This window comes from Mauremys mutica, chromosome 7 (assembly GCF_020497125.1).
Source record: "Mauremys mutica isolate MM-2020 ecotype Southern chromosome 7, ASM2049712v1, whole genome shotgun sequence".
NCBI lineage: Eukaryota > Metazoa > Chordata > Testudines > Geoemydidae > Mauremys > Mauremys mutica.
The window spans coordinates 75458024-75480934 of NC_059078.1; the positions used below are offsets into that span (position 1 = coordinate 75458024).

The 22911-nt window shown below is 43.3% G+C and overlaps 1 protein-coding gene and 1 long non-coding RNA gene across 6 annotated transcripts in view; one reads left to right on the top strand and one right to left on the bottom strand.

The window, feature by feature from the left end:
- Nucleotides 1-12121, bottom strand: part of OGDHL (oxoglutarate dehydrogenase L) — a 123801-nt gene extending 111680 nt beyond the window's left edge. For 2 of the 5 annotated variants that reach the window (XM_045025447.1, XM_045025442.1), the window contains exon 1: nucleotides 11860-12001. The gene's annotated coding sequence lies outside the window, so the exon portion shown is untranslated. Of the gene's footprint in view, nucleotides 1-5158; nucleotides 5307-11696; nucleotides 11783-11859; nucleotides 12002-12032 lie in introns of those variants that run through there. The other 3 variants (XM_045025444.1, XM_045025446.1, XM_045025443.1) reach the window with 3 other exon arrangements.
- Nucleotides 12122-12344: 223 nt separating this feature from the next.
- LOC123373590 lies at nucleotides 12345-22378 on the top strand. Its single transcript, XR_006580771.1, has 3 exons — nucleotides 12345-13038; nucleotides 21612-21669; nucleotides 22298-22378. It is a non-coding gene; the product is annotated as an uncharacterized LOC123373590 (long non-coding RNA).
- Nucleotides 22379-22911: the final 533 nt, after the last annotated feature.

Genomic DNA, 22911 nt, shown 5'->3' on the forward strand with positions numbered 1-22911 from the left:
TTAACCCCAACTTGTCATCCCTGACTTGTGCTATTGTGCATAAGTATTGCAAACATGATGATCAAAGCATAGTAATCAGCTACATTGATCCACTGAGACTGGTCTTCGTATGGATTATCTAGTTATACTGTCAGTTTTAGCTGTGAATTTCTTTACTTGGGTCACTAACTAAACAAATCAGTAAAACAAAGTTTTTAAGGAAGCATATTCAAGTTTTAAATACACTTAAAAGATTCTAAAAGGACACCAACTTAAAAATCACCTGTCTGATTTTTATTTTATTATCTACTATAGTTATTTACATCTATATTTACTACAACTGACATAGATTAGAGGGAAAATATTTTTCACTTTGTGCATTTGAAGAATTGGCATGAAAATATTTCTGAAGACATCACAATCACCACCACCTGGAGAAAAGAAAAATATTCCCTCCCATTCTCACAGGCAACTTTTTTATTTCTAAACATACTATTAGAAAGTACATAGAAGGCACTGTTTAGGACTCATGTAAGAAGCTTCTACCCAATCACTGCCCAAACTGGGAGCACTAAACTCATTTGAAAAGGGCATTTTAAATGTGCTCCTACTTCTTACCATAGACAGATTCAGCCCTGTGCACTCAGAAGGCAAGTGTTGACAGACGTGTGAGTTAATGAAAGAACTACTCCTATGCACATCTGGAGAACATACACAAATATCTGCTTTGTTCCTGCTCAATCAGCAGATCATCTCCTCATGCCAAAAGAGATCTGATGAAAATGCTAGCCATGAAAATCCTCCCCTCCTTTCTCTCAGATCCTCTCCTGATTCCAGATGTCTCTCCCTCTGCTGCAAGCAGCCCCAAGATGTTATCCTAAGTCATGAAGGTCAAGTAATTTACTCTTAGGAGATGCATGCTTTTAGCACAATTGCTATTCAATATTTAAAAATCTTTTGCATTTTGGTAATACTTAAAAGCTAACACAAGTAACACTGTGTGAAAACCTTTGGGGCAAAATTAATGCCTTCACCTATACTCTTTCTGGTCTGAGAAGTACTCAGCCAGTACAAGATATGTTAACCAGCAAAGCAGTGGAAATAATTTTGTGCAATTAGAAAAGGCTCTCTACAGTAGTGCAGGAAAAATCCCCTGATGGAATCACCAGCATGCAAGGTGGTTTAGCAAAAACGACACCAACTAATCTCACTGAAGTTCAGGCAGCAGCACTTCCAGGACCACTAAAAAGGAGAGGCTTGTAACTGCTGTGAAATCCCTTATGATGTACAAGACACCAGGCTCGGATGGACTTGGTCAGACTTCAATAAAATTTTCTCCAAACATATATGCAATCCACTGTAGAGAGTACTCACACAGATAGCCACAGGTCAACATCCTCCAGCTTAGATTCAACGATTATAAAGCCTGAAGGAATGTAATGGGGTACCCCTCACAAGCAGCCCTTCTGGTCAGGCATGTCTGAAGTCTTTAAACAGTCCTGGCCTTGGTCTGAGGCCATACCCCCAGGGCTTCCTCCCTGGAGGCAATGTTTTTGCCCTCCCTGAGCCCTTCTCTCAGGGCATAACTACCTCCCCAGTGACTGTTGGGGGGCGGGAGGAGCAGGCCCTCCCACTACTCCAGGCACCAACCCAGGGACCCTTTAAGTAGCAGCCATGTGCCACATCCTTTAACTAACTACATTTCCCTGTGACACTTCTCTGCGGCCCTTTGCTTTGTGAAGTCCCAGCAGCCAGCCAGGAACACCTTCCTTGCCCCCCTGGTCCCTGCCAGCAACTATCTGCCTTAGCACTTGCAGCCAGCTAGGAGGCCCTTACTTGCTTCCCCGGTTCCTGCCAGAGCAGCTGCTCTGTCCAGCCTTTCAGCTCCTGCAGCAAACCAGGAGCACCTCTTCCTACCTCCCCCACTCCCTCCTAGCACTGAGCTGTGCATGGTATTGCAGTTCCCTTTCACCAGCTAGGAACACCATTTGCACTCCTCTGGCTCCAGCAAGGAGCTGACTCTGGTCTGCACTGCAGCAACTTTCATGCTAGCCTGCAACCCTCTGATTAGCTAGCTCCTTCCAGCCTCCCACACAGTCTTTCTAGGCAAGTTGGAGGACTTTGCTCCATTGCTCCTGCCCTGGGACGGGTGTGATGGGGGCCTCTGGGCGTAGTCCACCCTATCACAAGGAACCATTGTGATCCTCTAGTCTGACATTCTGCATAACACAAGCTATAAGACTTCACTGTATTAATTTGTTTGAATTAGAGCATCTCTCTTTTAAAAAACATCCAATCTTGATTTAAAGATTTCTTGTGACGGAGAATTCACCACACCCCTTGGTAAACTGTTCCAACGGATAATTACCCTCACAGTTAAAAATGTTTTTGCAGTCTGAATGTGTCTAGTTTCAACTTCCAACTATTGGATCTTGTTAAACCTTTCCATGCAAGATTGAAGAGTCCTCTATTATCAAATTTCTATTCTCCACCTAGGTACTTATACATGGATCAAATCACCTCTTCACCTTCTCTTTCATTAACTAAAACAGAGGGCGCTCCTTGAGTATATCACTATAAGGCACGTTTTTCCAATCTTTTAATCATTCTCATGGCTTTTCTCTGAACCCTCTCCAATTTGTCAACATCCTTCTTGAACTGGGGGCATAAGAACAGGACACAGTATTCCAGCAGCAGTTGCACCAGTGCCAAATGCTGAAGTAATACAACCTCCCTATTCCTACTCAATACTCCCCTGTTTATATATCACATTAGCCTCTTTGGCCACAGCGTCACACTGGGAACTCACATTCAGCTGATTAGCTACCATGACCCCTCCTCAGTCTCTCTCAGAGTCACTGCTTCCCAGGTCAGAGTACATATGGCCTGCATTCTTTATTCCTAGATGTATGACTTTGCCTTTTACCATACTTAAACACATTGTTTGCTTGCACCCAGCTTATCAAGTGATCCAGATGGTTCTGTATCAGTGACCTGTCCTCTTCATTACTTATGACTCCCCCAATCTTTGTCTCATCTGCAAACTCTATCAGTTATTATTTTGTGTGTTCTTTCAGATCGTTAACAAAAATGATAAACAGCATAGGGCCAAGAACTGACCCCTAAGGGACACCACTAGAAACACACCAGCTTTGATTATGAAGATTCCCTGCCTACACTTACATTCTGAGAGCTATCAGCCAGTTTTTAATCATTTAAAACATCATCCTGCTTTTTCTCCAAACACAGAACAGAAATATATATTAAACACTTTTGCCTTCTACAGTATCTAGTAATGAAGCAATACCATTGTTAGGATTCCTTTTATTCCTAATGTACTTACACTCCTCCTTATTGTCCTTAACTTTGCTAGCCATTGATTTCTCCTTGTGTCCTTTTGCTTGCTTTATTGGTTTTCTACAATTCCTAGTCTCTAATTTATATTCAGCGCTATCAACTTCGCCTTTATTCCACTGATGTCACTTCATCCCGAAGCAGGTTGATTTTTTGTTTTAAAACCAGTATAGTCTCTCTCTGTTATGGATTTTTGAGCATTTAGTAAAATATGCTTAAACTGTTCCCAGTTATCACTCATTTCTCTGTTGACAACTATCAAAAGAAAGGAAAGCCCTGCATCATTGTTAGACACAGGCTACAAAATTCCCTTATCAGGCAAACATATTAAAGAAAGACATAGGGCAATTTAGTCCGGTGTGCACTCCACACCATCATTTTTCCTTTCATTGTAACAGATCAGTTCTGAGATACTGCCACCTCACACATAGAGGGCTGCAGGTAACTGGGATTTACATGCTCTCTGGACCTACAACTGTGATAGACAGTTTCTCCACATTAAAGAATAAGCATGAGTGCAAAGAACACTCCTGGGGGAATTCTGCGCCAAAAAATTACAAATTCTCTACATGATATTTTAAAATTCTGCATATTTTATTGTCAACACAATATAAACATGCCAGTTACAATTATTTTGGTAATTTATTTCAAAATACCTGTGAGCAAGTATGTCTGTAACAAAACAGACAACAAAAAAGATTCAGGAAATATTTTTTGACCATTAGATTTCTTACTAGCACGTTAATACAGAACTTTGAGTAATAATTCATTTAAACTACAATACAGAAAGGTATTTCCCGCACCCCTCAGAAGCAGTGCAAGGGCTTGGGTGAGTCGAGGGTAATGGAGGAGCTGAGGGAGAGAAAAGTAATTGCTGGGAAGGAGCCTGGGAGTGAACCTGGAGGGTTGATGGATATGGGTGGGGAAGTATGGAACAGGTTGCGAGGGGGTTCTGGGGGGGGGGGAAATTATTAGGGAATTGGGGCACCTCCTCCATGCAGACCATGGCTGACCCCTAGCCTCTCCCATTCAGTGGGAACCTCATTGTTTCCTTGTACTCCCATCTGTCTATCTGTTTCCATTTGTTGTTACATACTTTGATTGTAAGCTCTTTGGGGCAGGGACTGTCTTTTTGTTTTGTCTTTGTACAGTGCCTAGCAAAACAGAGTCCTGGTCATGACTAAAGCACCCAGGTGCTATGGTAATACCAATAAATAATAAATATTTGTGAAACAGATGATAGTCATACAAAAATCCAAAGCCATTTGGGATCATATTGGCAGAGTTAAGAATATATATTTTAGACCTCTAAGTGGTATTTTCTAGTATATAGTTTATTTAATATAATGGTATTAAAAGCATATGCATTATGTGCATATCATATCATCTGCCACAGCATAATGTAAAAGTCCTCTATTTCTCATGTCAATATGTTATCAAGGAAAGAACTGAGATGTCACAATGAAGTATATGACTTCACAGCAGGAACAAGAGAGCCAAGAGGTAAGTGGGTACAACTCTTTGCTTATACGACATCACTTTGCTCACTGGCAGGCATGCATAAATAAATAAAGGCATGAAAAAATACAGGGATACAAAGTATGAACACTGAATTAGTCCTTGAAGAGTCATTGTCAACTGAAAAAACATACTTATATATTGGATGATGTTTCAACTACCTATGCTACAAGTATTGGTAATGTTGTTATAGCAAAGAGTTGAGAACAACTGCAACTGCAGAAGAGAAACATTTTTAAATGATGGTAAAAGCACAAAACTTGACCGGGGTATTCAGAGCAGATGTAACACCAAAAGCTACTTTTACCTCATTTTTAAAAACATGGACTAGATCTCAAGTTGATTGTATCCCTTAAATATTCTAGCAGAGAAAAAAAACAGCTATCTTCCACTTGTTCTGCTTGTTCTTGCAGTCACCGAAGCAAGGTGACTCCAGCCATCTTCCACTTGTTCTGCTTAAAGTTCAAAAGAGGGTCAGTGTCCCATTTTAAGAGATAATTGAATTATTAAATATATAATCCGCAAACTCAAAGACAGATTAGTTGTTTTCTATGATGGTACAAAGATTAAGGCAAAGTGTTACCAGACATATTATCCCTGACTATCAAAAAAGTGATACCTCATTTTACACAGATACAAAACAGAAGTGGACAAAGCTATCTCTGATGTAACTCCAAAATCAACAGGTTTACCTTAAGGATTAATTTTGCTCAATAAATCTAACTTCCTCCTGGTTCCTCCCTTGTGTTTGCTGCTGTCCAGCACAGACATCAGCTGTCAGCATCAACATTTAGCAAATCAGAGACCACAAGTGTGATCACAGAGCATTCTGGCCTACTCAGCCCTGAGCCCATCATTCAAAAACCAGCACAAAGGGCAACAGACAGAATCAAGAAGCAGTTAGGATTATTCCATTTCACAATGCCTCCTAAATCAACCTTGAAATGAAAACAGTGACTGGCAAGGGAACGTGCTGAGTTAGGAGCAACCAAAAGGAAAATATTAATTAAATCTCTACCAGGGATTGAAAAATGAGAAGGGAGTACTGAACTGGAAGGAAAAGCAAACTTGATATTTATTAAACAAAATAAACCACTCCAGCATTAAAATAGAGGAGGAAAACAGACAGCATTAGGGGATTTAAGTTTGAAAGCCTATACAAAGCCAAGTCGGTATGCTTTAGAGAAAAATAAAGTTGGTAGCATCACAATAATTACTACCATCACATTCAGTTTCCTGGAGTAGTTAGAACAACTAGTTGAAGAACAAAAGTGGCTTTTTTTCTCCTTTCTTTCAAGGCTTGTCTACACTATCACCTAAGTCGATGCAACTTATGTCATTCAGGGGTGTGAAAAAACCACCCCCTTGAGCAACATAAGTTACATCGACTTAAAGTGCTGTCTACTATGGGCTTGGCTACACTGGAGAGTTGCAGCGCTGGTGGTGGCTTTACAGCGCTGCAACTCACTCACCGTCCACACTTGCAAGGCACATACAGCGCTGTATCTCCCTGGCTACAGCGCTGGTTGTACTCCACCTCGACCTGGGGAATAACAACTGCAGCGCTGCTGATGCAGCGCTGCTCCGTCAGTGTGGCCACCAAAAGCGCTGTTATTGGCCTCCAGAGGTATTTGGAGGTATCCCAGAATGCCTGTTCAGCCACTCTGCTCATCAGTTCGAACTCTACTGCCCTGGCCTCAGGTGACCAAGCGTCAGACCTGCCCTTTAAATGCCCCGGGAATTTAAAAAATCCCCTTCCTGTTTGCTCAGCCAGGTGTAGAATGCAATCAGTGAATCTTTCCAGGTGACCATGGCTCCACGTGGCAAACGAGCCCCAGCATAGAGCAATGGCGAGTTGCTGGACCTCATCAGTGTTTGGGGGGAGGAAGCTGTGCAGTCCCAGCAGCGCTCCAGCCATAGGAATTACGATACCTATGGGCAGATATCAAGGGCCATGCTGGAAAGGGGCCATGACTGGGACACGCTACAGTGCAGAGTTAAAGTGAAGGAGCTGTGGAGTGCCTACTGCAAAGCCCGCGAGGGAAACCGCCGCTCTGGCGCTGCCCTCACGACCTGCCGTTTTTACAAAGAGCTGGACGCGATACTTGGGGGTGACCCCACCTCCACTCCGAGCACCACGATGGACACTTCACAGCGGGGGGGGGGAGGAGGAGGAGGAAAGCGAGAGTGAGGGTACTGGGGTGGGGGGAGACAACCCGGAGTCCCAGGAGGCATGCAGCCAGGAGCTCTTCTCAAGCCAGGAGGAAGGTAGCCAGTCACAGCAGCCGGTACTTGATGGAGGACAAACAGAGGAGCGAGTTCCCGGTAAGTGGCTTTTATTTTCAGGATTGAAATTTTTTCGGGAGAGGAGGGAGGGTTAGGGCTGCATGCATGCATGCCTAGATGCGGAACAGCGCATTGATGTGGTCTATCACGTCGCAGTAATCGGCCTCAGTAATCTCTTCAAAAGTTTCAGCCAGAGCGTGTGCAATGCGCTTGCACAGGTTTCTTGGGAGAGCCACTGTGGTCCTTGTCCCAGTCAGGCTAACGCGTCCGCGCCACTGTGCCGCGAGGGGTGGGGGGACCATTGCAAGACACAGGCAAGCTGCATAGGGGCCAGGGCGGAATCCGCATTGCAGTAGAAGACCCTCCCGTGCTTCCCAGGTGACCCGCAGCAGCGAGATATCTTCCAGGATAAACTCCTGTGGAAAATGTTGGGATAGTGTTCAGTGTAGGTGCCCCCTGCAGCTGTTTGCTTTCCCCAACGCACAGAAACCCCGAGGACAATACAGCCCTGAAATAATCAGTCCCCCTTACTCACCATTTCGGGGCTCCCGTGGGTTATGTGCGCTCTCTTTGGGATGGGAAAATTATGCTATTGTGAAGACTGTTACCCTCCTTAACTGCAGGGGAATAACTGTCTGGTATAAACAATGCTGCCTCTGTTAAGTGTTGCATTTTTGCCTTTACAGATGCAACCTTGAGATCTCGGCTGCCCATGTTATCAACAGCTGAGAGACTACAAAACCTCCAGAAGAAGCCGCGAAAAAGCAAAGACGACATGCTGCAAGCAGTTGTGCAGCACTCTGTCACAGAGAATCAGAAAGTGCAGGACTGGAGGGAAAGGGAAAGCAGGATCCGCCAGAGAAATGCAGCGGACAGGAAGAAAAGCACAAAGCAGCTGATAAGCATCCTGGAGCGCCAAGCAGACTTTATCCAGGCGCTCGTAGCCATGCAGGCGGAGCACTACCAGGCCCGTCCCCCCCCCCCCCCGCCGCCCTTGTCCCAAAGCTCTTTCCCTTGTGTCCCCATGTCAGCTCAAAACCCCCTTCCCCAGCATCCAGGTTCTTACCACCACCACCATCACCAGCTGCCTCAACACCTGTATGTTCACCAACCAGACCTGAGAACTACGACCCTTACCCTCTGCACTCAACCCCCCTCACCATGAAATATAGCCATCCTGAAGTGCAGCAGTCATTGCACAGCACTCCAGACAGGACATATTCAAACCTGTGACTGTACAGTTCCCCACCCCACCCCCCTGCCCTTTTAGGTTCCCAAAATGTTGTGTGTCTGTCAATAAAGTTATTTTCTTTTCAATAAATGAATTCTTGGCTTTGAAAAGTGTCTTTATTATTGCAGAAAGTCAAAGATACCTTAGCCCAGGAAAGAAACAGGCACTGCAAATCAGCTTAGCATACACAGATTCCTACTAACATTGTAACCACTGCACTTCACTCCCGTGCAAGGCACCAAACATTACTGTTGGTTTTCAGCCTCAAATTCCTCCCTCAAGGCATCCCTAATCCTTGCAGCCCTGTGCTGGGCCTCTCTAGTAGCCCTGCTCTCTGGCTGTGCAAATTCAGCATCCAGGCATTGAACCTCGGAGGTCCATGCTTGACTGAATCTTTCATCCTTCCCTTCACAAATATTATGGAGGGTACAGCACGTGGATATAACCGTGGGGATGCTGCTTTCCCCCCCAAGTCCAGCTTCCAATACAGAGATCACAAGCGCCCCTTTAAACGGCCAAAAGCACACTCCACAGTCATTTGGCACCAGCTAAGCCTGTAGATGAACCGTTCCTTGCTGCTGTCAAGGCTCCCTGTGTACGGTTTCATGAGCCACGGCATTAACGGGTAAGCGGGGTCTCCAAGGATCACAATGGGCATTTCGACGTCCCCTACTGTGATCTTCCGGACTGGGAAAAAAGTCCCAGCCTGCATCTTCCTGAACAGGCCAGTGTTCCGAAAGATGCGTGCATCATGCACCTTTCCAGGCCAGCATGTGTTAATGTCAATGAAACGCCCACAGTAATCCACAAGCGCCTGGAGAACCATGGAGAAATACCCCTTCCGATTAACGTACTTGGATGCTAGGTGGGGTGGTGCCAGAATAGGAATATGCGTCCCATCTATCATCCCTCCACAGTTAGGGAAACCCATTTGGGCAAAGCCATCCACAATGTCCTGCACATTCTCCAGAGTCACAGTTCTTCTTAGCAGGATGTGATTAATGGCCCTGCAAACTTGCATCAACACGATTCCAATGGTTGACTTTCCCACTCCAAACTGGTTCGCGACCGATCGGTAGCTGTCTGGAGTTGCCAGCTTCCAGATTGCAATAGCCACCCGCTTCTCCACCGGCAGGGCAGCTCTCAATCTTGTGTCCTTACGCCGCAGGGTGGGGGCGAGCTCAGCACACAGTTCCATGAAAGTGGCTTTTCTCATCCGAAAGTTCTGCAGCCACTGCTCATCATCCCAGACTTCCATGACAACGTGATCCCACCACTCAGTGCTTGTTTCCCAAGCCCAAAAGTGGCATTCCACGGTGCTGAGCATGTCTGTGAATGCCACAAGCAATTTCGTATTGTACGCATTACGCGACTCGCTATCATCGTCGGACTCCTCACTGTCACTTTGGATCTTAAGGAATAGCTCAACTGCCAAACATGATGTGCTGGCGAGACTCGTCAGCATACTCCTCAGCAGTTCGGGCTCCATTTCCCACAGAAAACGCGCTGCACAGAAACCGTTGAAAGAGGCAAGATGGCGCCAAACGTGTACGGAAAAACAGGGATTGCTGGAATGTGAAGCGATGCATCACGGGTGTTGGGACAGGAAGCAGAATGACCCGCACTCTCCGCCCCCTTCCCACAACTCACGGCGCCAGAATGGGAAGAGGTGCTCTGTGGGATAGCTGCCCATAATGCACCATTCCTAACACCGCTGCAAATGTGGCCACACTGCAGCACTGGTAGCTGTCAGTGTGGCCTCACTGCAGCGCTTTCCCTACACAGCTGTACGAAGACAGTTTTAACTCCCAGCGCTGCACACCTGCAAGTGTAGCCAAACCCTATATCAGCAGAAGATGCTCTCCCACCAACATAGCTTCTACCTCTCGTTGAGGTGGAGTAATTATGTTGACTGGAGAGCACTCTCCAGCCAACATAAGCATGTCTTCACCAGACATGCTACATCGGCACAGCTGCTTCAATGTAATGCAGTAGTGAAGACAAGCCCTTAGTCTCCTTTGTGAAATGTAAATGCATCAACCTACCATGACCACTGAATACAACAATGTTATCAGTCTGTTATTCACCTTGCCCAAGATGGGATAATCACAGCTAATCAGATTGTCAAAACATTCATAGTGATGTATCAAAATTTTGCATAATAATGAAGGCTAAACAGACTGCTCTAATTGTTTCAGCCTTGCAGGCTTCTCACTCAAAGGCCCTCACTTTGAAAAGCTAGTAATCAAGTTATGATTAGCATTACCATTCTCTTTTGCTTTTCAGTACAACTCCTGGATGAATAAGAGAAGGGGAAAACTATACACTGAAGACCTTCCTTTACAGATTCAGGATTAAATCAGTCCTAAGGGCACAATTAAAAACGTATTTCCATTCCAAGTGCCAGATCGTAAATACCTAGCTCTTATATAGAGCTTTTCATCAGTATGTCTCAAAGCACTTTACAAAGGAGGTAAGCATCTTTATTCCCAGATGACAAAGCATCTTTATTTTGCAGATGACAAAGCAAGCACAAGAAGGTGAAGTCAGTCAGCAGGTTACACTGAGAATAGAATCCAGGTTTTCTGAGTCCCAAATCTGTACTCTATCCACTAGGCCATACTACCTCCCATAGAAGTAGATGGTATTATGTAATTACATACAGTATTCTAATCATGAAAGTAAAACAACACTTTTTAAAAAAACTTTAGAGAAAAACTTGAATGACCATTTAAGTCTCCATCTCTTTGCATACGAAAGTGATTTTCCATCAACACTATTAGATTGTCTTTTTCAATTTACTTACTCTTTTTCATGTTGTGCTGCTGCAACCCATAGGGAGGTCACACAATGCAACACAGAGTAGTCAAGGATTACTTGACTACACAGTAGTAGCCAAATTACATTAGTCCAAAACATATGTATTGTCTAAAGCAGAGGTGACCCTATTAATTTGGATTACGTGTCTGGCTAGACCACAACAACTCAAATCCATCATCATAAACACCCAGCTTAGCCACCATGGTCCAGAAGCAGCCTACTGTAAGAAGCCTGCTGTGCTTGGTATTACACCAGCATAGCAGCACTAACAAACAGGCACTTATCCCTAAAATGCCTCCCCACGCCCTAAAGAGCGTTTGCTGGCCAAGGAATTCTGAAGAGGATTTTTATTCTTCATCCAGCCTTTTCCCACCCCAAGGGCAAACCGTGAGGCCCCACCTGTGCCCAGAGTGACCCATACCCGAGATGCCCAGGCCTTGCCCATTGAAAGCAATAGCTGCTTTACAAAGATATCGCACATCCTTCTCCTCCAGCCAGGTGGAGTTACCTGTCTCTTCTCTAACGTGCCATGCCCAGCTGATCCACGCAGCCCCTGCCCCCCTCTCCCGGCCGCCTGCCCCACCTGGGTGCACAGCCTTGACAGGCGCCCCTTTGGCCCAGGGCCCCACGGTCTCCCCCAGGCCGCTCCGGCAGGAGGGCGGGTGACAGACCTGTGCGAGGGGCGGGGAGGCTCCGGCAGGTCCTAGGGGCGGCGCGGCGCGGCCCCCACTTGCCGGGCCGCTACTGCAGAAGAACGGCCCTGACTGCCTCAGCGCCAGAGGGCGGGGCGGGGCGGGAGCGGGGAGTCTCCCGTCTGTGGGACGGGCGGGGAGAGGACAATTACCTGTGTCACGTGGGCGAAGGATGGCCGCGCGCTTGGAATCTATACGCGGCGTCCGCTGGGCGCGGTGAGGTCATCATACGATGGGTGGGAGGGGCCGCGTGGGGAGCGAGCGAGCGAGCGCCTGGCGCTGTCCGCAGGGCGGTGCTGAAGAGAGAAAAGAAGGCGGGAGAGCTGGGAGCGCTCACCTGTCCGCCGCCGCACGGGACCCTCGCCCGCCAACCGCCTCCCCCCCGCGGCACGGGACCCTCCCCCGCCAACCGCCTCCCCCTCCCCCACCTTCCCCTCCCCCGCACAGGACCCCTGCTCCGCCAATCGCCCCCCCCCCTCCGCCGCATGGGATCCTCCCCCGCAAACTGCATCTGCTCCAGGCACTCAGGATCATCTCGGGTGTCCCGTTTTTTTGCATCTCAGAGGTGGCAACCCAACCAACTCCTCCTCTGCCTTGTGGGACCCTCTGCAACTCACGCCCCCCTCTGGCCCAGGGGACCCCCCTTTTCCCTCCCCTGCTTCTCTCCGTGAGCCCTCTTCTCTCAGCTGTTCCCTCTCTAGTATCCTCTTCCCCACAGCTCCCTCCCTCTCCCCCCTGCATGGCCTACCTCACTGTCCTCAAGCTACTCGACCTGTCTCTACCTCCTCCACCATGTGGCAGTGTCTTCACCTCCTTCTCCACAAGGTCCCCTATAAACGGCCCACTGGCCTAGATGCTGCTGTAACCCCTCGTCAGTCTCAGCACTTGTGGAAAACCCTGTTTTTCTTGGGATGGGCTCTCACGCTTACTTACTGTTCTCCAGCTGAGGGGTTTCAGGGTTTGCCATCTCCTCTTCACCAAAACAGCTATGGCAGAACTCTGCTCCATAACCTGTGGGGTGGGGGAGACTTCTTAAACATTAGGGTGTTGTTTGCTAGCATCCATACAACTAGTAATAATATTACAGTGCCTTGTCAAGCCCTTCTCATCAAAGGATCCCACAAAGGTTTAAGCCTTACCAGGCCTCCTTGAAGAGACGTAAGTACCACATCATTGATAATCAACCATTCCAGTTCTTCATCATTTGCTTGTATGTTTCATCCCCTATCCTTTGTCCATCTGTGGCTTTAGATTGTAAGACCTTCAAGGCAGGGACTGTCTCTTTTCTGTGTTTGTACAGCACTCAGCACAATGGGGTCCTAATGGGGCACTATAGCAATATATGTATTTACTACTGCTAATGAGATAACTGACCTGAGGCACAAAAGGCTTGGTTGTGTCAGTGTGTAGTTCTGATCACAGCAGTGTAATTTTACTGAAGTCAGTGGCCCAGATTCTCTGATGGGTACTTCAGAGCAAGGTGACACAGCAAGGGAGGCAGTTGTGCACTTTGGTTTTCAGGCTAGCTCTACACCAGCACAGTTTATAGCAGACATGAGGCTATGCCAGCTATTGACAGCCTTCAAAGTGCCATCCACTTGTTCAGGATTACCAGAATATTGCTTGCTTCAGCCACATCCCCTCTTCCCTCCTGGCTTCCACCTATGCTGGGGATTGTATGTGAGGTGATATAAGAGCAAACTCTACATTGGTTGGGAACTCCCTTACAGTGGAAAAGTCCTTAGCTATGAACATCCAGGAGTTTCTTTGGCCCCTTTACTCCCCAACAGCAGCACAAAGAAGCAGGAGCAGGCCAAAGAAGTTGTCTCAATATGATTGATTCTAATCTCATCCAATTGTAAATCAAGACTATCTCCCTTAAATTAATGGAATTATGCGACTGTAAAAAACTTTGTAAGAAAGATCAGGATCAGGCCCACAGACTTCAGTAGAGCTAATCAAGATTTAGAGTGGGGCGATCAAGAGCAGCATCTATTCCAGTAAGGTTAATTGCCCAAGGTCCAACAGCAAATCAATTTCAGAGCTGGGAGTAGAATTCAGATGTCTAACCACCAGTCCTGTATTCCTATATTTAATGTATCTAGTTGAAAACTTTATAAGGCAGTGTTGCTTATGTATCACACTCTGCTGTCACTACCCATTACAGTCATGTAAAGGACAACGTGATAGTATTATATGTGAACAAGCTAGGAAAACCAGGAGCACAGTCCTCATGAAGGAGCCCCAGCTGCTCAGTTGGATAGAACAAAACATAAAATCAATACATGCAGCTCAAATTAAAAGGTCTCTAATAGAAGAGTCGACTAGGCAAGACATAAATTAGAGAGAAAGTAGTTTCAACCTGGAGCTTTTCAGGTGGTTAGCAAGGAAGATGGGATTACTAGAGATGGACCTGTTTGCATCTACATAGAACAACGAGGTCATAAAGTGCTTCTTCAGGCAGCAAAATCCTAAGGCTACAAGGACTGTTATAACCATAAAGTTGCCACTATATGCCTTCTTAACAACACCAGTTAGCTTCAAAACTCATGGCAAGAGCCAAATATTTAATTTGGTCTTAGCCCTCATTCAAAACACAGAACATTGTTAAACTAACAGATGGCATAGAAGGGTCCTTTGATCCTTACCCAGCAATATTTCATTAAAGATAGAATACAAGTGTATGTGTGACTAATGAGTAGATAAGAAATATGGCTGGAAAATGAGAGGAAAGCAGGAAGATTTAATACACAAGGTCTTTACTGGAATAGTGGGAATGAATTACCAAAAGCTACATAAAAGAGATATAAAATGTTTTGAGGACATTTATGCTTTTCTATCCAATATTAGTATGGGAAATGGACTGAAATGAGACAGTTCTAGACCTTGACAAAATGATTGGAAACATGTCTAAGTCCTTATAATTATATGATTAGCCCTGTTTTATGTGCCTGAAAATACAGTACAGGACAGTATAGCAAAAAGATTTTGATTTTTCCTCCTGCTGTCATTATTTTTTGAAGAATGTGTTCCAGGCTTCTTCTCTACTGGATTTCTTCAAGCTACAAATATTTATGTACTTTCCTTGATTATATAATAAAGTTGTATATTTGTTATTTCAACTGTCCTTGATAAAACTACAAAATAACATGCAACCAAGGTCAATCATCAATAGAGCCAGCTAAAATTGTTACCTCAGCTTACAATTGACACCATGGCATAAATATCCACATGCTTCATAATTTTCTGGGCAAATTGAGGTTGGATGGAATAATGGAAAAAATTGTACCTGGATAAGAAGGGAAGGGGGATAGCGAGGGAATCATAAGTTATTCTATGCAAAGAGTGTGTTACAAAAAATGATTTAATCAGGGCCAACTTGACTGCAGTAATAAGCAAAATCTCAGACAGGAAGGAGCACTGGCAGGTTTTATATGAGTCTTTCTACTGTAATGTATTTTAAATGACCCCAGAATCAGATTAGGTCCCTTGGTTATTACAGCAATTGATAGTTCACTCTAATTTTGCTGATTAGAAAACAGGAACATATTTTTCCTTGAAATAAAAAATGTCTTGGTCCTCACAATCAGTTAAATTAGATAAATTATAAATCTTCATTACTATCTTACTAGTTCTACCAACTATGAATATTTTCAAGCAATTGTCATATTTTGAATAATTATTAGTATTGTTAATGTAAGTTAAAATACTCTTGTGAAATGAGCTTTAGAGCGGGGGTAGAGTTCTCAGGGGTTAAGCACATGGAGCAGCTTATGAAGTGATGCACTCAGTGATGTTCTGCCACACAGATCTGGGAGGGAGGTGGACCAGCCAAACTGGTTAGTAGATCCTGTTGTCATTGCAAAACAAAAAATTTGCTGACCAGTTACATGAAAACAGCCATATGATAGTCTACTCTGCTGGCAATGAATGAAACACTGTTAGCTGCCATAGTTACTAACCAAGTTTTAATCTTATTGCAAGCAGGCACAAGCCTTGTTTAGAGGCAATCATGTTACACTGATTATAAACTCAATTAAAAGATGTAGTGTCGTCAAAGCCTTACAGAACTCCCATTAACTTCACGTGAAAGCAGGTATGCCTAATAAACATTTAGATAGTAGACTGATGAGCATGGTATATATGCTCAGAGAAACATACCATCTTCATCATCTAAGACCCAGGTCCACAAAGGTATTTAGGCTCCAAACTTCCATTGATTTCCATGGAAGTTTGGAGCCTAAATATCTTTGTGGATCTGGGCCAAAGTGCTTATTCTGCTCTCTGAACTCTGCACAATTTTTGCAGCAAATTTCCTTTTTCATGGGTTTTTATGTAGAAAGATGATCTAGCCCTATGTTGTAAGATCAGGCTTCTACATTTAATTGTTTCAGTTTGTCTTGGGGCACACAACAACCTGTTTATACTTATTGTAGCTATTTGCTTCCCCCTTTGCTTCTTTATAGCTCTCTCCTTTTAGGCACCTGTTTCTTTCATTGCCTACCTCTACCCTCCACAGACATTGTCTTGAAGTTTTGGGGAACTGCTTGCAATGCTTCCACTTCTTTTCCTGTATTTGAAGTCCACCAATCTGGTCCTTTGTGTGCCTGTAATGTTACTGATCCCATGCTGTCTAATGAACTCCTGTGAAGTCCTCTGGACTATTTTATTATGACTCAAAATCTGTGTAACCATTGACCTACTTCATCATACATCCTACTTGCCTGCTGAATAGGATACCTACTTATCTTGCTATGATTTCTACATAAAGCTCTAGCTGACTTGAATGGAGGTTCCATGTGCAGAACAATAGCACACAAAAGTCCCAAGTGTCAGAAGCTATGGAGCCAGTTCACAAGTGGTGTAAGTCCTTTGAAGTCGCCCAGTTTAAACTCAATACTGAAGTAAATGAGGTTACACTGAGGATGAGTTTTGCCCATGGACATTAAAAAAATCAACAGCTCAATCTTGAGGATAGGTCAAGAAGCAATGGACTTAAATTGTAGCAAGGGCAGTTTGGATTGGACATTAGGAAAATTTTCTTACTGTCAGGGTGATTAAGCACTGGAATAAATTGCCTAGGCAGGTTGTGGAATCTCCTCACTGGAGATTTTTAAGAGCAGATTAGACAAACACCTGTCAGGGACCGTCTACCCTGGATAATACTTAGTCCTACCTTGAATGCAGGAGACTGGACTAGAAGACATCTCAAGGTCCCTTTCAGTCCTATGGTTCTATGACAGCCATGCCAAATAGTTATTGTTAGAGATAACAGTCTAACATTTGTAATTGCATGCTGTGTGGGCTAGAAGTGGAAGATATTCAGCCCAAAAGATTTATTTTTCTTAAGACCAATTATCCAAGGGAGGGGGAGGGAGAAGGGGTTTCTAGTTGTAACTTCCAGATGTGCTTTCTAATGAACAGTTATCCATTTTTTTTCCTGTACATCCCCAATTCAGTTCCATTGGTTGACCAAACTAGGTTCAAATTCTGTCTTTGGATATGCACCATAGCACCCATCGACTTCACTGGGAGCTGTGTTTGTGTAAGGGAAGGCATAATTCGGCTCTTTGTTTCACTGTGTACTATTCATTGACTATGGGAAGAAGTGCCACTTGGTAGCTGGCATTATTCCAATAACAGAGCAGTTCAGTAGTCTGTTGATGGCACCTCCTTTGACTATAAAAGCAGACTCAAAATGAATATCCGTCATAGAATATAAGCTACTATAATTCCTCACAACTATCCTTACTTGCTTTCTTGTACATCAGTTCTGCCTGCCAGATTGACAACTACTTGTGGTCACCATTGCAGTTCCAGTAGTTAATTGCCTCACACAACTCTTTTTTTAACACACCATGACTTCTCCGTATGCTTTTTTCTTCAAAGAATATTCTCATTAGAGGTGGTCTGGATTCAGACTACTCTGAGAAGGACAATCTCATTAATAACTTCCCCTCCTGAAAGATAGATATTTATTTTCTAAAACACTTTATTGTTCTTATATTCCTGTTTCTGCTACAATGATTAACAAAGTTTCCTGAACTCCAGCATAGAAATTCCATTTTAAATTAAAATATAAAAATAAATAAAAATATTTATTTCTCAATGTGTTTGTTATATGTAATTGCATTATGAATACAATCTAAAGTAAGTTAAATATTCTTTCTCATTTAAAGCAAGGCACATCTCCAGATGGGAACTGCAAACACACTACAGCAGCAAGGTGGAAGTTTCACCTAGGGTGTGAAACATCCTTGCACCCGCCCTGCCTGGAGCGTGTATATACATTAGGGTGAGAATATATTGATTGTACACATACTTATCACCCTGCGGTTCATACCATCATTTTAGAAAGAACCAAATTACACTGAGCAGCAACTGACAGGTTCTTAGTGAAAGCAAGCGATTTCTATGACAAATACCCAATCCTAACTCCGTGTTTTTTTCGCTACAACTTTAATTTTTAGTCTAACAGACATAATTATATATTAATTGTTTCCACTGTGTAGCCAACACATTCCCTTCTTATGTTTAGTAAATTTGAGTGACTCTAGAGTTGAGTCACTTTAGGATCTAAGCAATTTTGAAATATACAGCCAAGTTCAGTAGGCATTCCTTACCACAGTAAAGTCAAAGGCCAAACTCCTATTGATTTAGTGAGCTCAGGAGTTCACCCCAATGTATTTTGTTTGCTTTAGGTTACTAGTTTTATAGGTTATCAAGTTTTGCCATCCAGTATAAAGGCATAATGACTCAGATATTTAAATTCCTAATTTTCATTGATTTCAATGAAATCAAGTAAGGAGCCTAAATACTTTTGAGGATCTGGGCCAATATTCCTTCAATTATCTCTAGTATTTGAGTTAATTAAGGAAATACAGTGAGTTTCATAAATTAGTTACTTTTATTATGTAAAAATGTGTTTGATTACATTGGATCCTTCAGTCCTAACTTTGTCTGTCATACAGGTAATAAAATATCCGACTTCCTAGAATTTACCTTCTTTTCTAAAGGCTAATTTCTACAGGAGATCTGGATTTCCTGGTTATCAGAAGATCCCCAACAAAAATCAGTCCAGGCACTTTACTGCTTACAATGTGACTCTCATGCAAATTTAACAATGATTGTGGAGTGTGAGCTACTTGCTGCTCAAATGTATGGTCATTTTTCAGCCAGTAGCTAGACTCATATCTGTGGCTAGATTTAAATGTGGTGTTTGTTCACGGTATCTTTATCTAGTCACCAAAAAGAAAGCTACTGAATTGTTCTCCATCCTGAATTTGCGGACTGTACCATTCCAGCTGAAAACACCATTGTTAAAAGTACATTATGTTTGCAGTGGAAAATGAAGATAACAAATCTGAAAAATACCTTCCCCCTTAAGTGGATTACTATAAAAATTAGGTTACTTATCAAGCAACTGTTGTTCTGAAAATATGTTTCCTATGCAGAGCCACACTGTAGCAGTCATGACTCTAGTCATTAATCCATTTAGAGTAGAAAAGTCAAGACATGTATATCCCTAAAATGGGACATTCCATCTGGTTACTCAAGTCTGCTGCAGTAGCCTTATTTCTCAACCTTTTTGATACCAGGAACCAGCTTGCTGCCTTCCTAAACTGTGTCAGGGAGATCTCAGGGACCTACACCGGTCCACAGGCTGGCCGTTGAGAAACACTGGCCTACCCCAGAAGCACTGCGAGAACAATAGCAATTTTAACCTGAATAACTGCTAAAACCAGCTACGCTACAACTGACTAGAGAATCTAACTATTTAAAAAATGTAAATACAGAACTACTCAGAAGAGGAGAAGGGCATACACACACCTTTGGTGCATGAAATGTGAGGTGCAAAGTACATACACACACACACTCACATCCCTACTTCTACTCCTGATGGTCTTACTGCTCTAAATAGTTCTGTGGCCAGGCATGCCACTCTTACAACATGGTTCTGTGAAGGCAATGTCATGAAGGAAGACAATATTTTTTAGATGTGCCATACATTAAAAAAAAGAAACCAAAGTTCATGCAACTCTTTGCTGGTCCTTCTTTCAAGTTTTGGTCACTATTTGTCATTAAGGATTAAGCGTCAAAAGCACAAGTGTAGATTGCAGCATTTTGTGATGTGCATGCTACTGAAATTAAAGGCGTGTCACACACTTACATTTTGACTTTGGCAACCTTTATCTTGTTAAGTAACTTAAGTTCAAAATTTGACTTCTAAAATAACTATAGTCAGATGGGGAATGTCCTCCACCTTCCAAATAACTATTTATCTTAAAACTCTCAGGTTTATAACTGAGAAGTTAAATCAAAAACAGTAACCAACAGTTTACACAAAGCCAGCCAACAGAAGCAGCATAAGTTAGCAAACCCTCTTCCCAGAAATATGCTGACATAATTGAAAACCCCCTTCAGTGATGCGATAGGTAGAGTCATGCTGGTTGTTGCTCCATAATAAACAGCAAAAACTTTTTTACAAGTTGGTATGGAAATTAATGTTTTAAAAATTTGATAGCGTGTCATGAACAATTGATAGTAAAAAACTGGAAATACGTGAGCACTTCTTTTTAACTAGAAATTCTAGTAGTTGAACAACCTCTGTGACAGCAGGAGTGGAGAAAGGTTTTTGGCCTAAATGGTTTTGGTGGAGTTACTGGGTGCTTCTGCTTGGGGTGCAAACATGTCTAATACTGGTGCCATTCACAACAGTTCCTTATTCCTTTTCGAAATTTCAGGATGCAAGCCTTTAGTAAGTGTGCACTTTTACTCATATGAATAGTCCCATAGAGTTCAGTGGGCCTACACAAAAGTAAAGTTATGCACACACATCCTTAAGTGTTGTAAGATCAGGACCTAAGAAAGATAAAGTTGCCATTAATCAGACAGCCCTAACAAAAACATGGAATTATGTTCTTTACTGAGTGTTTCTCTAGTATTCCCCTAAACAATGTCTAAATGAACTTTCATTTTTCAGATTTTACAGTTTCTTTTAAATGATTGTAAAACATCAATGCAACTCCATACATTCAGAAAGAAATTTTTACCCTTTTATTCTATATCACATGCTTCATTTATTTTCAGGATTCGGGGATGGGCCATTATGATTTTTTATTCTTCATGAATGTGTGTAATTATATTCCTAAATTTTAATTTAAAAGAAAATAACCATGCACAAATAATAGTATGCAAAAAAGTTCTTGAGCAATTGATTTTTAAGATTTTTAGCTCGCTTTGGGAGGGGGTTTGCTAATGAAGCTTTTGAAGCCCCAGTGGCAATGTCTGATTGTAATTGCTGAAAGGTGCTTCTCTTAGAGCTTTATTTGCACTAATCAACACCATGTTGTGCCTCAAAGTTAAAGTTCTCTTAGATGCATTGCTCCTACTGGGTTATTCTGCAATAACTAAACAGCTTCTTCTGTTTACTTTTGTTCTGGCCCCATATCTATTTTTAATGGAATCCTTTGAAGCCATTCTCCAAACTTGTTGTACAGCAGGTTTATAATTTTTAAACACATTCCTCCCACGTTCACCCCTTTCGCCTTCTCAGCCCCCCACTAAACAAACCTTTAGCAAAAGCATTAATGTAAAATATCCAACATCTTACAACAGCTTTGAAAACCACATGGTGCTTAGGTATTGAATCCATTAAGATGACAGATTGACTGGATATAGGGGTCATTTCTAGTAACAAACTGAGTAACAATCAATTCTTTTCTTGGTAGTGGCCATTTGGAAACATTGCATCCACAATGCTGAAGAAGTGTGTGACAGTCTTGGCAGGTGATTCTTGTTCACAGTATAGGTGGCTCTGAACTTCCCTTAAACATTCATTGCCTGGATTTTTCTATTTCCTACCATACTGAGGAAATATAAGGGTTCATGGGTATAATTATGAGAGTTTACATGATCAAGGGGAACAAGACTGGTTTCCCATTTATTGTTCACATTAACCATTGATCCACTGGCAGCCAAAATTCCATTAGATAGTTTTCAAGGAAATTAATATTGGGGATTTGGAAAGAAGGTGAACGATTGATCTGAGACTCTGAGCAGCTGTCTGCTCTTGTGTTTACTTGGCCATTGTCATCCACATTGTGCTGTGCTCCCCAGCTCAGGCCTGTGCTCATTATAGAAGCCCCCCCACATTTCCCCAACTCTCCCTCCCATTCATGCTTTGCTGATTGTATTATTTAAATGAGATGGCGTGATGCGGTGGATCCCAACATTTGGATAGGTTTCAGAAGACCTAGGTTCTTTTCTGTCCTAGTGACTCTCTGTGTCCTGTGTTTTGCCATCTGTAAAATGAGGATAATGCTACATAACCCTCCCTGTAAAGAGCTTTGAGATCCTTGCATGAAGAGCTCCATAAGTAATAAGCAGTATTATTAAATATCTCTTCAATATACAGCTGTGCAACTGAGGAAGACAGGTGGAGATGGTCAGAGGGAACCTGAGTTCTGACTGCATAGCACTAATCCTAGAGCAGTTCCTAAGGTAATTACATATCCTACTTAGTATAGTGAGAGATTTTCTGCATGTATCTTAGTGCTCATGGATTTGCAGGGTTTTTGTCATATTATCATTGCTGGCTGTTGAAAAAAAATATGTCTGAGGATTTATGAGAAAGTTTGGGAAAGTGTGAAATTTACTCCTGGCAAATCCTGCTCATACGTGCCATAGCCAGGAGAGGAAAGGTAATTGCTTGGTTTCCTCCTCACACACACCTTTTTTTAAACAGAGGGGCACATGACCCCCACTTTGAGAACATGAACTTGGCAGGGGTGCAGTGCTGGGGCAGGGGTCCCAGGCCCCCCATTTAGCCCCCAACCAGAGCTGTGTGGGGTAATGGCAGAGCATCTTCCCTGCAGCATGAGAGGAGGGCAGCTATGGCAAGTTTGAGTGAGTGGCATTGTGGGCTCGTGCTGGGCCCCCCACTTTTGCAGTCCCTCCGGTTCCTCTTACCTGCTATACTCCCATTGCACTATGTTGGATGCTGTAGTAAGAGGAGATCTGGATCAGAGC